Raw genomic sequence first — 15,491 nt, forward strand, 5'->3', positions numbered from 1 at the left:
TTTGTACTAAATATTAATTAAATTTCAGTAGGCGTGTTCAATACTTTTTTGTCATTTCACATTATTACACACAACTTAATTTATAGACATCTATGGTTTGACTTCTTTGCATGTGTGGATTGGATGGGTTGTTACTGACATCTGGTGAAAATTTGATGCCAATAGCACCTGTAAAAAAAAATATAAATATTTATATAGAAAATTGGTGAGATGTTCAATACTTATTACACCCACTGTATATGCAATACAGTAGTAGTAGTTACAGTGGCAAAGGGGGTGCTACTAGGTACTAACCATAGACTATCACAAAAGATTATTTGCCCCAAAGCCCATATTGGGTATATAAAGGCAAAAATTAGAAGTGACAAATATAATTAAGTAAAATTAAGTATATTTTATTGATAAATAGATTAAAAAAGTATCAGATAAAAATCAGGAATAGGTACAGGAAAAATGGAGCCTGGAGTAGCTCATTAAGGGGTATGTATAGCAGCAAAGTTATACAGTAGGTGAGCAACGTATTCAGACCCCTTTACATTTTTCATTCTTTGTTTCATTGCAGCCATTTGGTAAATTTAAAAAAGTTCATTTTTTCTCATTAGTGTACACTCTGCACCTCATCTTGACTGAAAAAAACAGAAATGTAGAAATGTTTGCTAATTTATTAAAAAAGGAAAACTGAAATATCTCATGGTCATAAGTATTCAGACCCTTTGCTCAGTATTGAATAGAAGCACCCTTTTGAGCTAGTACAGCCACGAGTCTTCTTGGGAACGATGCAACAAGTTTTTCACACCTGAATTTGGGGATCCTCTGCTATTCTTCCTTGCAGATCCTCTCCAGTTCTGTCAGGTTGGATGGTGAACGTTGGTGAACAGCCATTCTCAGGTCTTTCCAGAGATGCTCAATTGGGTTTAGGTCAGGGCTCTGGCTGGGCCAGTCAAGAATGGTCACAGAGTTGTTCTGAAGCCACTCCTTTGTTATTTTAGCTGTGTGCTTAGGGTCATTGTCTTGTTGGAAGGTGAACCTTCGGCCAAGTCTGAGTTCCAGAGCACTCTGTAAGAGGTTTTCATCCAGGATATCTCTGTACTTGGCCGCATTCATGTTTCCTTCAATGGCAACCAGTCGTCCTGTCCCTGCAGCTTAAAAACACCCCCATAGCATGATGCTGCCACCACCATGTTTCACTGTTGGGATTGTATTGGGCAGGTGATGAGCAGTGCCTGGTTTTCTCCTCACATACTGCTTAGAATTATCACCAAAATGGTCAATCTTCATCTCATCAGAGCAGAGAATCTTATCTCTCATAGTCTGGGAGTTCTTCATGTGTTTTATAGCAAACTCTATGTGGCTTTTCATATGTCTTACACTGAGGAGAGGCTTCCGTCGAGCCACTCTGCCATAAAGGCCTGACTGGTGGAGAGCTGCAGTGATAGTGATAGACTTTGTGGAACTTTCTTCCATCTCCCTACTGCATCTCTGGAGCTCAGCCACCGTGATCTTACGGTTTTTCTTTACCTCTCTCACCAAGGCTCTTCTTCCATGATTGCTCAGTTTGAATGGATGGCCAGGTCTAGGAAGACTTCTGGTGGTCTCAAACTTCTTCCATTTAAGGATTATGGAGGTCACAGTGCTCTTAGGAACCTTGAGTACTGCAGAAATTCTGTTGTAACTTTGGCCAGATCTGTGCCTTGCCACAATTCTGTATCTGAGCTCCTTGGCCAGTTCCTTTGACCTCATGATTCTCATTTGGTCTGACATGCACTGTGAACTGTGAAGTCTTATATAGACAGTTGTGTGCCTTTCCAAATCAAGTCATGTCAGTTTAATGAAACACAGCTGGACTCCAATGAAGGAGTAGAACCATCTCAAGGAAGATCACAAGGAAATGGAGAGCATGTGACTTAAATATGAGTGTCTGAGCAAAGGGTCTGAATACTTATGATCATGTGATATTTCAGTTTTTCTTTTATAATAAATTTACAAAAATTACTAAATTTCTGTTTTTTTCAGTCAAGATTGGCTGCAGAGTGTACATTAATGTGAAAAAATGAACTTTTTTGTATTTATCAAATGAATCAAAGAGTGAAAAATGTAAAGGGATCTGAATACTTTCTGTACCCACTGTATACTAAAGAATACACACAAGTGGGTTTTTGTACTTGCAACAGAGCCATCATTTATAACAAAAGTTACAAAATAGTAAATAATAATAAAAATAATAATAATAATAATAATAATATAAAGTGCTCATGCTTACAGGGAGACTATAAACATTAAAATAGAAGGCTGGCATAAAGATTGATGTACAGTACAAGGTTATCATTCTCCATAAATAAATAATTTCTATCCTGTAGACGCAAACAATTGCACATACACTGAAAACAGGAACCTTAAATGCATCAGGTAAGTGAAAAATTACTAGACATCAATCAACATCCTTCTTAAACAACCTTAAATTAAGCTATGTCACGCCCCCCGAAGAAGCAGAGCGAAACGTGCGCTTTGGGGCAGGAGGCTGAGTCCTCTCGCATACAGCAGCTTAATTTAAGGTATATCTGTGATTTCATTTTGGGTTTTGTCTATCTTTGTAAACTTATCTTCACTGCAGGGATCTCCCTCTCAGTTTTATTATGTGCCTTTACTTGCAAAACCTGCGGGTTATTTCTGCTTGAGCACTTTATATTCCTGTCGCGGAGCGCCACCTGGTGGTTTAAGAAGGACCCTAGATTAATGTCTAGTAACTTCTCAGTATATGTGTGATTGTTTGCATCTACAGGATAGAAATTATTTATTTATTTATGGAGAATGATTACCTTGTACATAATTCTTTGACAGCCTTCTTTTTAAAGTTTATAGTCTTCCTGTAAGTATGAGCTAGCTTATTATTATTATTATTATTATTATTATTATTATTATTATGTACTATTTTGTAACCTTTGTTATAAATGATGGCTCTGTTGCCGGTATAAAAGCCCACTTGTATGTATTCTTTAGTATATAACCTTGCTGTTATACATACTCCTTAATGAGCTATTCCAGCCTCCATTTTTCCTCTACCTATTCTTGATTTATTTTACAATATATTTAATTTTACTTAATTATATTTGTCACTTCAAATTTTTTCCTTCATGTACCCAATATGGGGTTTGGGGCAAATAATCTTTTGTGGTAGTCTATGTTTATGTAGAAATGTTGCTCATTTATGATTAAATGTTGATCTAGGGGACAACTTTGTTATGTACTAGGTACTAACCATGCAGGGTTTCCAAACTTTTGCATCAGCCCATTTTCCTTTTTGTAATTTTTAAAATGTAAAAAATATATATCTTTTTTGCCTAAAATATAAAGAAAATGTGTCATCTTTAACTTCAGCTATTTCAGAGATCATTTCATCTTCAAATTGCTTAACTGTTCACAATAATAGTAGTTTTGAACAGGGGTGCCCAAACTTTTACATGCCACTGTATGTCTATAAAGAAGCACTCCCATTAACTCTTTTTTTCACTAAATCCGTGTATGATGTGTAACGTCAGTGTGTTATTATACTCACCTACCACCAATGTCTCTGGGATCCAGCGCCGTTCCAGTCCTCTTCTGTGTGACATCCCCGCTCTTCAGATTCTCTGGGCCACGCTTGGGTCTTTGGCAATGTAAGCCTATGGAACCCGTGTTCTGATGCTCCATGTACTTACATTGTAAAAGTAACATCGGATTATGCGGAGCACAGTGTGACCTGGAGAGACTGAAGAGAAGTGTTGCCACCGAGAAGAGGAGCAGAATGACACTGGATACCTGAGAAAGCGGTAGAAAGTAAGTATATTAACACAATGACACTACCCTGCATACACAGATTAAGTGAAAACGCAAACTTCATGGTAGTGCTACTCTAAGTAGAAACTAGTTGTTCTCTTTCTAATTGTAAATTAAGATAACATTTTAATTTCCGCAAAGTGCAACCTTCCAGAAGTGATAGAAGGGTGGCATTGTGTCATCAAAAGTTACCTGTAGTTTTAAGAACTTAAAGAGGTTTTCCCATGAACAAAGTACATTTTAATCAATAGATCTTGAAATAAAAATAAGTTCAACAATTGGAAGTGTTAAAAAACATGTTCCTGTGCCGAGATAATCTTATAAAGTGTTAAATTGTCTATGTACTGTGTACTTACCACAGCTCCTGGGCAGGGGAGAATACAAAAGAGTATACAGACAGGACAGCATAGGTCACAGCTGATATTTTTTATGAGGTAAAAGATTTTTTTAAACAGACAGGAAAGTGTTTTACCTCTCAGAAAGAATCAGCTGTGATCCCACGCTGTCCTGTCTGTATAATATTTTTCTTCCTCCATGTTAAATATGCTTATTTTGAACATTTATTTAATCAAGACTATTCACCAGGTGCATTACTCTTAAAGAAAAATGTCATGATATTCTCATGAAAAAGGTAGTGGTTTATTGAATTGTCCACAGAAAAATCAGTTTGCAGTAAGACATAAAAATAGACTAAATAGTTACGAACAGATTGTTCATGTGTAGAGATCAGCACTTATACTCATCTTCCCCAATGTTTGGATGGTAAAAGCAGTCTGTCTGTGTGAAGTTTGAAGGTCATGATGGCAGCTAGCAGCTGTTGTTCCTTCCTTCTCGGACATCCATGGGGAATGATGGTGAAGACGGGAGGTGACAGTCCCACGTAACAAAAAGCCCCCACCCGCCTAAGAGACGTATATATATGTTTCTACAGACCACGTGTTACCCTTTATAAGGCGTTGACTTATGCTCTGAGCTCCTATATATATAAATAGTTTTTGTAACGTCAGCAAGAAGCAATGTGCTCTGTACTGCATCGAGACCAAGAATAAGTCAATTAATTAATATTTAACAATTCCCCCTTTTGAGGGTGACAGACATTCATTGATTGGAACCCTCAAATAAAATATATTAATAAGATCTTCTTTCTTTTTTTCTTCTTCTTTGGCAAGATAATTTAGTGTTCATAATATCAATAATAATAATAATAATGTTATATGTACTCAATAATATAATGATATGTAAATTCATGTTATGGTAAGCCGTGACCAATATTCATATAAAATATATAATTATACTTCCCTATATCTACTTGAAGCATCTCTGGTCTGATCATCATCTGATGTCATCTGGTCTTCATCTTGATGTCTTCTCCTTGGTTCTTTTTAAAACAATCTTTATTATAATTCTTTTGAAATAGATGATGTCATGTAGATATTGTAGAGACTGTGTGTCATGTGTCAATCAAAGTCCATAAATTCAAATGTTGATAAGAAAACAAAGTTCATAGATGAGATGTAGCTTTAATATCTGTGCAGTGTCACCTTTAGAGACCTGGACTTACATTGGCTCGCCTTGGAAATCATCTGAAATCCTTCATATCATCCGCAGTAGTCTTGGAACAGGTGTGACATTTTTGGTCGGCACAGCAAGGGATACATTGTCTCTTCCCTGCTAAACATAGCACCATAACCAGTCTTTAGTACACAGGACACATGTCAGGGTTGTAGCGTCCTGACAATTACCTGATTGTTCACCAGCTTTCATGGAAGTCTTATAGGTGATAGGAAACCACTGGAACGTAATAACACAGTTCATCTTAGCATCATAGGATAATCATCCTCTCCGTGGTTGTCAGTTTAGATACTGTACTCATACTTGTCAGTGATGGATGCTGTAGTTGTGTGTGGTGACATGAATTGTATTTGACACAGTCTATTATTACTCAGAAATTATAGCATTGTTACCTTGTGGAACTTCTGGATAGCGGCTTTTTCTTCTTGTAACTTTTAATTGAATATAAAAATATACAAAGTCTTTATTAACGTAACTTTCGGTGTCTTGATTGAAGTCTTCATTCCCTATTCTATACCAAATCTGGTTATTTTCCTAACCTATAATATCATAGCTTACCATAGCAATCAATAATATCCATATAATTATTATCGGAATATTAATATGGAACTCATATTTGGAAAAATAAAATAATAATAATAATAATGAAAAATTATAATATATTATTAACCATATTCTTCATGTAATAGCACATTTTTATGTCATAGGTGTAATTTCTTTTTGAACCCATAGATGTCAGTGTGTCTTTTATGTAACAAGAGCAGATATTACTAAAACTTTATTAATAAACTATAACCAATAATATGTAAGAATGTGTAGCCATGAACCAAAATAAGGATATATATATATGAATAAATGAATGAAAGAATTATTGTATTTAACTCAGAATTGAAACACTTCTTATATAATGAAACCATATGATCATTATATTTAATAAAGCAATATTCTTGTATTAGGCATTACTTTATTAAATATTGATTTTTATTTTTCTTGAGATAAAAAATAAAAATTAAGAATAAAAATTGAAGACGTGAAAAATGAAAAATAAAAAAGAGAATAAAATAAAGATAAAAATAAGAAAAAGTGAAAAATGAAAAATGAGAATAAAAATAAAAATAAGGCCTTTATATGTTGAAGATAAATTGAGAGGTTATGTCTCAATAACACATTCCTTAATATATCCATCATTTAGATGTTGTCATAACCTTGGATTACCAAAATATTGAAATTATGCAACTTTGCATATAATATCCTTCATTAGAGAAAAAAAAATGACTTTTATAATACTTATTGTATTGTACCCAATAATACCTTATTAATATTTCTTCTTTATTAAAATGTGTGAAAAAGAGGTATTGATGAAATGTGATGATGTAATCTGGATCAAAAACACATTTCCCCCTTAATACCAAAAAATATTATTTTATGAAAAAAATAAATTTGTAAAAACCAAAACTAAAAAATAATTAATTTATAATTGTCATATCAGCTTGTGCCATATATTTGTTTGAAAATGGGTATCCATTTATGTAATCAATAAAAAATACACTAAATATATAAAAAAAATATAATTTGGAAAATGTTCTAAATGTAAATTTCTTGATAAACCATATTGATGTGTAATTGCACTTATTCACTATTAATTAAATCAAGAAATAATAATTACTAAAGAAATATATATATATTGAGTAAATAATATTTAAATATTTCATAATATTGACTGAATCTTATTTTCTATTTTCTCTTACACACAAGTTGTTTTTTTTTTTCTCTCAACATACCATAAATCATGAGGCCTCTCACATACCGCACGTACCACGCTAGTCTCTCTTACGTTACACTCTTAGCAGCTGCTCATACGCTCATCTGTCATCTGTCACTCAGATTGTGACACACATAAAAGTTGAAACTACATATTTCACATACAAAGAAGAATACACGTATATTAACCCAAAATATTGTATCCTAATTATCAATCAATGTGCATTGTATACTATTAAATTTAGTATTCTAATATTTCTTTGAATATTCCCCAAATACTATCTACAGTAACGCTATGTTCTAACCTATGGATAGGACTCATCTATAAGAAACAAGGGTATCTGTTCCACAGCTATTTCTGGTACAAGACCTAGAACTTCTAAACTTTCTTCTTATAGCTCTAAGTTAAAACAAGAGACTGTGAGATGTCACGACATGCAGTGAGGAAAAAAAAACTACATTATTATTACCATGCAAAGGAAAAAACAAGTTTTAGAACAAAAATTACAATACACAAATTTTACATTGTTAGTTATATATTATTTATTTTTTTAAGTGTTAAATATATACAATCATGCAGTTATTATAGCTTCCTGTGTAAATAAAACCTAAATTCATGTAAAAAGGTTTTTTGTTCAATTCCTGTTTTGAAATGAAAGCTCTAAGGAAAAATAAAAGATAAAGGTTAATTTCATATTTATTTAAAAACAAAATAATTTAAATATGTTATACATATGTATATATTTAATATATGTAATTAATGTAATTCTAAGTATTATTACTGGAATAAATTTTAATTATTTCACTATGCATATAAAAATACAGTTACTATAATCTCTACTTATATAAATATGCTACAGTATTTACTGTCTACTATATAAATATATATATATATATATGTAACTGCAGAAATATATTGTATAAAATAATTACATATTAATAAATAATACATTGTATAACTCATCTACACATCATATATGATTACATTTTTAGCCAATTCCTAAACCAAAATGTACCTCTCTGTCAATAATCTGTTGGAAAACTTTATTTAATAAGGTCATCTTTAACCCTATGGACTCTTTGAAGAACTGCGATAATGGAGTGTTCAGCTGAGTGTTCACTTGTTTCCATCTGTCAATTTCCGCCATCTTTATAGACAGATCTGACCCTTCAGCTTTTAACCCTTTCAGCGCAGCTCCAGTGGAGGACTCCTGAATCGTTTCATAGGGTTTATAGCATATATGTAATTTTCTTCGTACTTCATAGATTTGATTTTGGGTCAGTTTTGGAGATTTTGATTTTGGCTTCTGATAAGATATAATTCTGCTTGGTTTAAAAACCTTAGTATGATTTGTTTTCCTTTCAAGATTCTCATGTTTTCTAGAAAAATCAAGGGATTGCGCACATTCATATAAAGAATCTTTTTCTGTCGCAATAACACGAGATACAGGATTTAGGAATCTAAATTTGTTTACAAAACAATTTATCATTAAATTGTTTATTGGAATTAGTACTGACCAGTCTGTAAACCCTTTCAAAAATAGACATGAAGGTAAAAGTACATTCTTTCCGGCCAATCCTCAATTTTAGAAGAATATCAAGATCTGGATAATTTTCTTTTAATCCACAAAATATCAAAATTTTTAATCGTTCTACATCAGTCATTTCTTCATGGAACTCATCCTGCATTTTTAATGAGAATCTTCTGATAAAAATTACTGGTAGCCAAATTTTAAACAATGTATTTTTCTCCTGATTAGTCAGATCATACTTATTGGCAAAACTTTCAAAAATCTCTGAATTTCTGCACACATCGATTTTGTCATCATATGCAGGAATGATTTTGCATAATTTTAACAAAGTCTTCCTAGATTTAATTAGGAGTTGGGCCTCTGAGCCGTCTTCTATTTTTAGTGGCTCTTCCACATCATCTTTGTCAGTTGTCATGTCTCCTACGTGTCCTCCATCTTGTTTTTCATCATGAGGCACAAAGTCAAGGTCACCTTGGGTGGCCGCCATTACAGACATGTGCGTCACCTCTTCCTCACACTTTACATTACAGTCAATCTTGAGAACATCATTAATTTCCATTTCCTAAGAAATTCTTTCTACACAATCTTTTTGGACTTATCTGTAACAAACTCATGAAATACATTAACCATATGTAATATATTTTTCAGTTGCTCTTTTTCTTTTTTCCTAGATACTAGCTTAGAATCTAACTTTAAATTAGCGATTTTGCATTCTGCAAATAAAGAAAGCCAAAATATTTCTACACTAGATCTGTACAAACTTACAAATTCTATCTGACTTGATTTAGCATATGAATTAATCAAATCCATTGTTCTTACCTTGAAATCTCAGCTTGTCTTTACAACGCTGGACTGTAGACTTCAGCACGGCTATTTTTAGCACGTCTGGCACTTGTAGTACTCCTACTACTTGTCAATTCAACTGCCACCTGTTAGTCTCTGTAATTCGTAGGTTCTTCTTGTGAGATCTTTGTGACTTGAAGTTTTGAAGTGAAATTCATGAATACTTGCACAATATCTAGCAAACTCTCTTCCGTCGTCCCCCCGTGTGCAAAAATGAAGGAAATTCACGTAAAAATAGCACTAAAAATCAAACCTGGCTGGCTTCGGCAATGTTAAATATGCTTATTTTGCACATTTATTTAATCAAGACTATTCACCAGGTGCATTACTCTTAAAAAAAAATGTCATGATATTCTCATGAAAAAGGTAGTGGTTTATTGAATTGTCCACAGAAAAATCAGTTTGCAGTAAGACATAAAAATAGACAAAATAGTTACGAACAGATTGTCCATGTGTAGAGATCAGCACTTATACTCATCTTCCCCAAAGTTTGGATGGTAAAAGCAGTCTGTCTGTGTGAAGTTTGAAGGTCATGATGGCAGCTAGCAGCTGTTGTTCCTTCCTTCTCGGACATCCATGGAGAATGATGGTGAAGACGGGAGGTGACAGTCCCACGTAACAAAAAGCCCCCACCCTCCTAAGAGACGTATATATATGTTTCTACAGACCACGTGTTACCCTTTATAAGGCGTTGACTTATGCTCTGAGCTCCTATATATATAAATAGTTTTTGTAACATCAGCAAGAAGCAATGTGCTCTGTACTGTATCGAGACCAAGAATAAGTCAATTAATTAATATTTAACACTCCACTGCTCAGGAGATGTGGTATGATCAGACCATGTACCTACACGGTGAGACACGGCCATTACACAGTACAGGTAATTTTTTTTAATTCAAACTGATAAAATTATCACCGCCGGTCAGACAGCTGTGGTTCCCACACTGTCAAAAGATAACGTGGGCCAGCAGCTGTGATTAGAGGTATAAAGTCTACCTCTGGTCATTGGTGTCAGCTGATGGGACTACTACTGATGATGGGAGCATTCATCAGCCGGCGCCTGCACTGTAAATAAATAATTTAAAAAAAATGTGGGTTTTCCTGTATTTTTGACAACCAGCCAGGCAAAACTCACAGCTGGAGGCTGCAACCCTCAGCTGTCAGCTTCAGCAAGGCTAGTTATCAAGAATAGAGGGGTCCTCAGTCCCATATTTTTAACCCTGCTGTTGTCTTCGGTCAAAAACGACCGATTTTGAACTTTAATATTTTTTAAAATATTCAAGATGCAGTTCTGAAACTTGTGGTTGATTGACTTAATACGCATAGTAAGAACCCCTCAAATGAGGATAAGTCAATCAACCACAAGTTTCAGAACCGCATCTTGAATATTTTAAAAAATATTAAAGTTCAAAATCGGTCGTTTTTGACCGAAGACAACAGCAGGGTTAATTATGTAAATAAATCATTTTAAAAAATGGCATGGGGGCTGGTATTCTCAGGCTGGTAAGGGGCCATGGATATATGCCACCCCATAACTAAAAATAGCAGCCCACACACCCATAAAAGGCAAATCTATTAAATGAACCAATTCTGGCTCTTTGCCTGGCTTTTCTCACTTGCCCTGTAATGGTGGGATGGGGTTGTTGTCACTTTTGTATAGTAGAGTGACATCAAGCCCACGGCTTAGTAATGGAGAGGCGTCTATAAGACGCCTATCCATTACTAATCCTATTGTTATATTGTAAATAAAGACATAGCCAGAATAAAGTCTTTTATTTTAAATAAAACAAAACACACTTTTCCATTTTTAAATAACAAAACACAGTTATACAGAACTAACACAATGTTAGGTGTCAAGTTCCCACAGCTGAACAGGGGGAATCTCAAACCATGTCTGCTGCGGTCTCCCATTCTCTTCCTGCCACAGTGGAACCTGCTTAGCAGAGACATCGGTCCCAGCATCTGGCTCGGCCTGATACTGTGCAAATGGTTACTGTTACCTTTCCAGGCTCTGCCCTTGTAGCCAGCACTGGTCAGCGGCGAGCAGGCTTTTCTGGGACTAAGTCCTGCTATTCACGCACTGAGCATGCCCACGGGAGGTCCTCTCATTGGAGGTCGGGGTCACACACTCAGGCCCTGTTGCATCTCCTATTGGTCCACCAGGAAGGTCCTGTAGAGCTGCAACTATAAAAGGTTTGCATGGCCGCACGGCCATGTGCTAGTATCAAATGTGTTTGGCTTATGCCATGTGTTTTGCTTATGCCAAACAGTGCTTATACCACTCTATACATATGTGGTTTGAGGCTGTAGCTTTGGGACTGTACACTCAGGCAGGCAGCTAGCGTCAGTGGGGGCAATTAGCCTTGGCTTAGCATCTGGTTCGTTCATGTGTGCGGTTAACACAGAAGAGTTCCAGGGCAAGCACAACCCGTAGTTAGGGTAATAGTTTTGTGTACAGCGTGACTTTGTGAGTCAACAGAGAATGCTTCCAGTTCACACGGGGTGAAGCTTAACCCACGTGTGAGCTCAGAGGTTATCCGCCATTACTTTGCAGCAGATATCTCTGCACGGTGGACCCCGGGCTGCGAACGCACCTTGTAGCTACCTATCTATACTCGGTGCGTTCCACTAGCCCTAACACACCCATTCCATTAAATCCCTCGTCTCCTGTAATAAAACAAAAATAGAAACCAACAATATCCCTCACCTGTCCGTTGTTCTGTCCCACGCCGTAATCCCTTTCTGGGGATAAACAGTTTTCAACCTGGACAGCGCCAAGATATGACCATCCAGGCTGAGAACCACTGAGGAATGAGCTGCTGCGAGCACAGCATCAGCGACCAGCGTTAAAGTCATTGAGGTTATCGCCGGTCACTGAGGCTGCGTTCTTAGCCAGGCCAGTGACCTGCAGTGACCTTGGGGAGATAACCGCTAGCAACATGAGAAAAAGTCTCATGGTGCAAAGGTGAGTTCACTGGGAGAATTTCACTGCAGTGAACTTACCTCTGTACCGTTCGCATCCGCCCATCTCTACTCCTGAGTCATTTAGTAGCAAGAGAAAAGTTGGTGTAGAGAATGGCAGAGGTCACCTTGCTCCAAATTTAATCTACCCTATGTATCAAACAAAGGGCATAGAACTCACCAAGTGCACTTCAACACATTTATTTCAACAGTGGCATACAACTGAATGCTAGTGCGGCAGAGGTCAGGGCTTACATTGCCAACCAATGTTTACCTGTTGCTTTTGGGAATAATTTATTGAACTGCTGTGCTAAATGTGTGGGTCTTTAGTAGATACATACAGTTGTGCTCAAATGTTTACTTACCCCATCAGAATTTTTGCTTTCTTGGCCTTTTTGCAGAGAATATAACGCCAAAACTTTTTCTCCACTCATGTTTAGTGGTTGGGTGAAGCCATTTGTTGTCAAACTACTGTGTTTTCTCTTTTTATATAATGAAAACCCAAACCATCCAAATGACCCTGATCAAAGATTCACATACCCTGGTGATTTTGGCCTGATAACATGCACAGAATTTGACAAAAATGGGTTTGAATGGCTACTAAAGGTAACATCCTCACCTGTGACCTGTTTGCTTGTAATCAGTATGTGTGCGTAAAAACTGAGTGAGTTTCTGGGATCCAGACAGACTCTCGCATCTTTCATCCAGCCCCTGACGTTTCTGGATTGTGAGTCATGGGGAAAGCAAAATAATTGTCAACGGATCTATGGGAATAAGTACTTGAACTGTATATAACAGGAAAGGGATACACAAAGATATCCAAGGAATTGATAATGCCCGTCAGCAGCATTCAAACTGTGATCAACAAATGGAAAATCAGGGGCTCTGTAAAAACAAAACCACAGTCAGGTAGACCAACAAAATTGTCGTCTAAAACTGCCAGGAAAGTTGTTCGAGATGCAAAGAAAAACCCACAAACAACATCAGCTGAAATATAGGACTCTCTGAAAACTAATGGTGTGGCTGTTTGAAGATGCACAATAAGGAGACACTTGAAGAAAAATGGGCTGCATGGTTCAGTCACCAGAAGAAAGTCATTACTGCGCAAATGCCACAAAGTATCTCTCCTACAAAAACAGCACAGAGACAAGTCTCAAAACTTCTGGAACAAGATAATTTGAACTTTTGGGCCAGAACCATAAACATTACATGTAGAGAGAGGTTAACAAGGCCTATGATGAAAGGAACATCATTCCTACTGTAAAGCACGGAGGTGGATCGTTTTGGGGATGTGTGAGCTACAAAGGCATAGGAAACTTGGTCAAAGTTGAAGGAAAGATGAGTGCAGCACATTATCAACAAATACTGGAGGCAAATTTGCACTCATCAGCCCGGAAGCTGCACATGGGATGTATTTGGACGTTCCAACATGACAATGATCCAAAACACAAGGCCAAGTTGACCTGTCATTGGCTACAAATGAACAAATTGAAGTTTCTGGAGTGGCCATCTCAGTCTCCTGACCTCAATATCATTGAGACACTCTGGGGAGATTTCAAGTATGCAGTTCATGCTAAACAGCCCAGGAATTTACAGGAACTGGAGACTTTTTGCCAAGAAGAGTGAGCAGCTTTATCATCTCAGTAAATAAAGAACCTCATCCACAACTACCACAAGAGACTTCAAGCTGTCATTGATGTTAGAGGAAGGAAAAGTACGGCTGATTAGGGCGCTCAGACCAAGACAGACACTTGTTTTAGATAGAAAAGAAACTTCTTTACTTGGTCATTATCTCCTCACAAAGCTTTTCGGCAGTGTATCCGCCTTCATCAGGTGATGACCAGTGTAACAAACAAGAGTTATTTTTCAAGAGAGCTAAATCAATGATCTAATTTGGACAAATTAACCCCTTCCCAGCTTGAAATTAGTTGTTAAAAGGGGCAATACATGGTATTAAAAAATGAGGTATGTGAACTTTTGATCAGGGTCATTTGGATGTTTTGGGTTGTTATGATTTAGAAAGAGAAAACACAGTAGTTTGACAATAAATGGCTTCACCCAACCACTAACCATGAGTGGAGAAAAGGTTTTGATGTTATCATTCATATTCTCTGCAAAAAGGCCAAGAAAGCAAAAATTCTACTGGGGTATGTAAACTTTGGAGCAGAACTGTACTTCTAAAGGGACTACTGTTTAGTACCTCTATGATTACAATATCTGTGTCTCATTACAGTACCTCTTCCTAGTGCCACCTATGCTGTTTCTTATCTTCTTTATGATCTTCATCTTTTTTATGAAGAAACATCACTGACTTAGTTTTTCTTTATTTTTCTACAGGACTGAAGACCATCGGATTGTACAACATTTTGATGACTTAGCTATGTATAAGACAAGTAGAAATAGTTTTATATCGGTATTATGATGTTTTTGTTCAATCTTTATAATTGAAAAAGTTTAATAAAGTTTCATAGCTAAATTTCACAGTGTCATGGGACTTAAATTCAGCCCTGGAATTTCAAAGCACACAGGTCCATACTGTTACAGCTTCATTCCCCAGATCGGGGTCGCTATTCCTTTTATTACCCTATCTGCAGGAAATCAAGATTTACCTATGTTTCCAATAATACTGCTACATAAAACCATATCACTAGCATAGACTAAAGTGATCATTAATCACAACCAATGTACAAGGGCTGATATTACCACCATATAGTGACCATAAGATGATACGATTTCTGCACCAGAGCTCTACAGAACATGTTTGTGTGTACTGCAGGTTCCCACCATTGAACTTCTTGCTGATCGCAGTGATTTGTTTTCCCTTTTATTTTCCATTGTCTATCCTGACGACCATGACTTCTTCTTCCACCTATAACTTGTCCCTGTGAAAATGTAACACAGAGACATATTTGACTTACTGCTTTTCCAGCACACAAACTATATAGACTTGAAACATAATTAGAAGTCATAATTGAAGTCATAATTAGAGATCCTGTAAAAAAGCTTGCG

The 15,491-nt window shown here is 36.2% G+C and overlaps 1 protein-coding gene across 1 annotated transcript in view; it reads left to right on the forward strand.

Moving 5' to 3' along the window:
- IGFBPL1 (insulin like growth factor binding protein like 1) overlaps window positions 1-14,955 on the forward strand; it is a 101,750-nt gene extending 86,795 nt beyond the window's left edge. Inside the window, exon 5 of the mRNA XM_077250589.1 lies at window positions 14,820-14,955. The gene's annotated coding sequence lies outside the window, so the exon portion shown is untranslated. The remainder of the gene's footprint in view (window positions 1-14,819) is intronic.
- Window positions 14,956-15,491: the final 536 nt, after the last annotated feature.

This window comes from Ranitomeya variabilis, chromosome 1, assembly GCF_051348905.1.
Source record: "Ranitomeya variabilis isolate aRanVar5 chromosome 1, aRanVar5.hap1, whole genome shotgun sequence".
Classification (NCBI taxonomy): Eukaryota; Metazoa; Chordata; class Amphibia; order Anura; family Dendrobatidae; genus Ranitomeya; species Ranitomeya variabilis.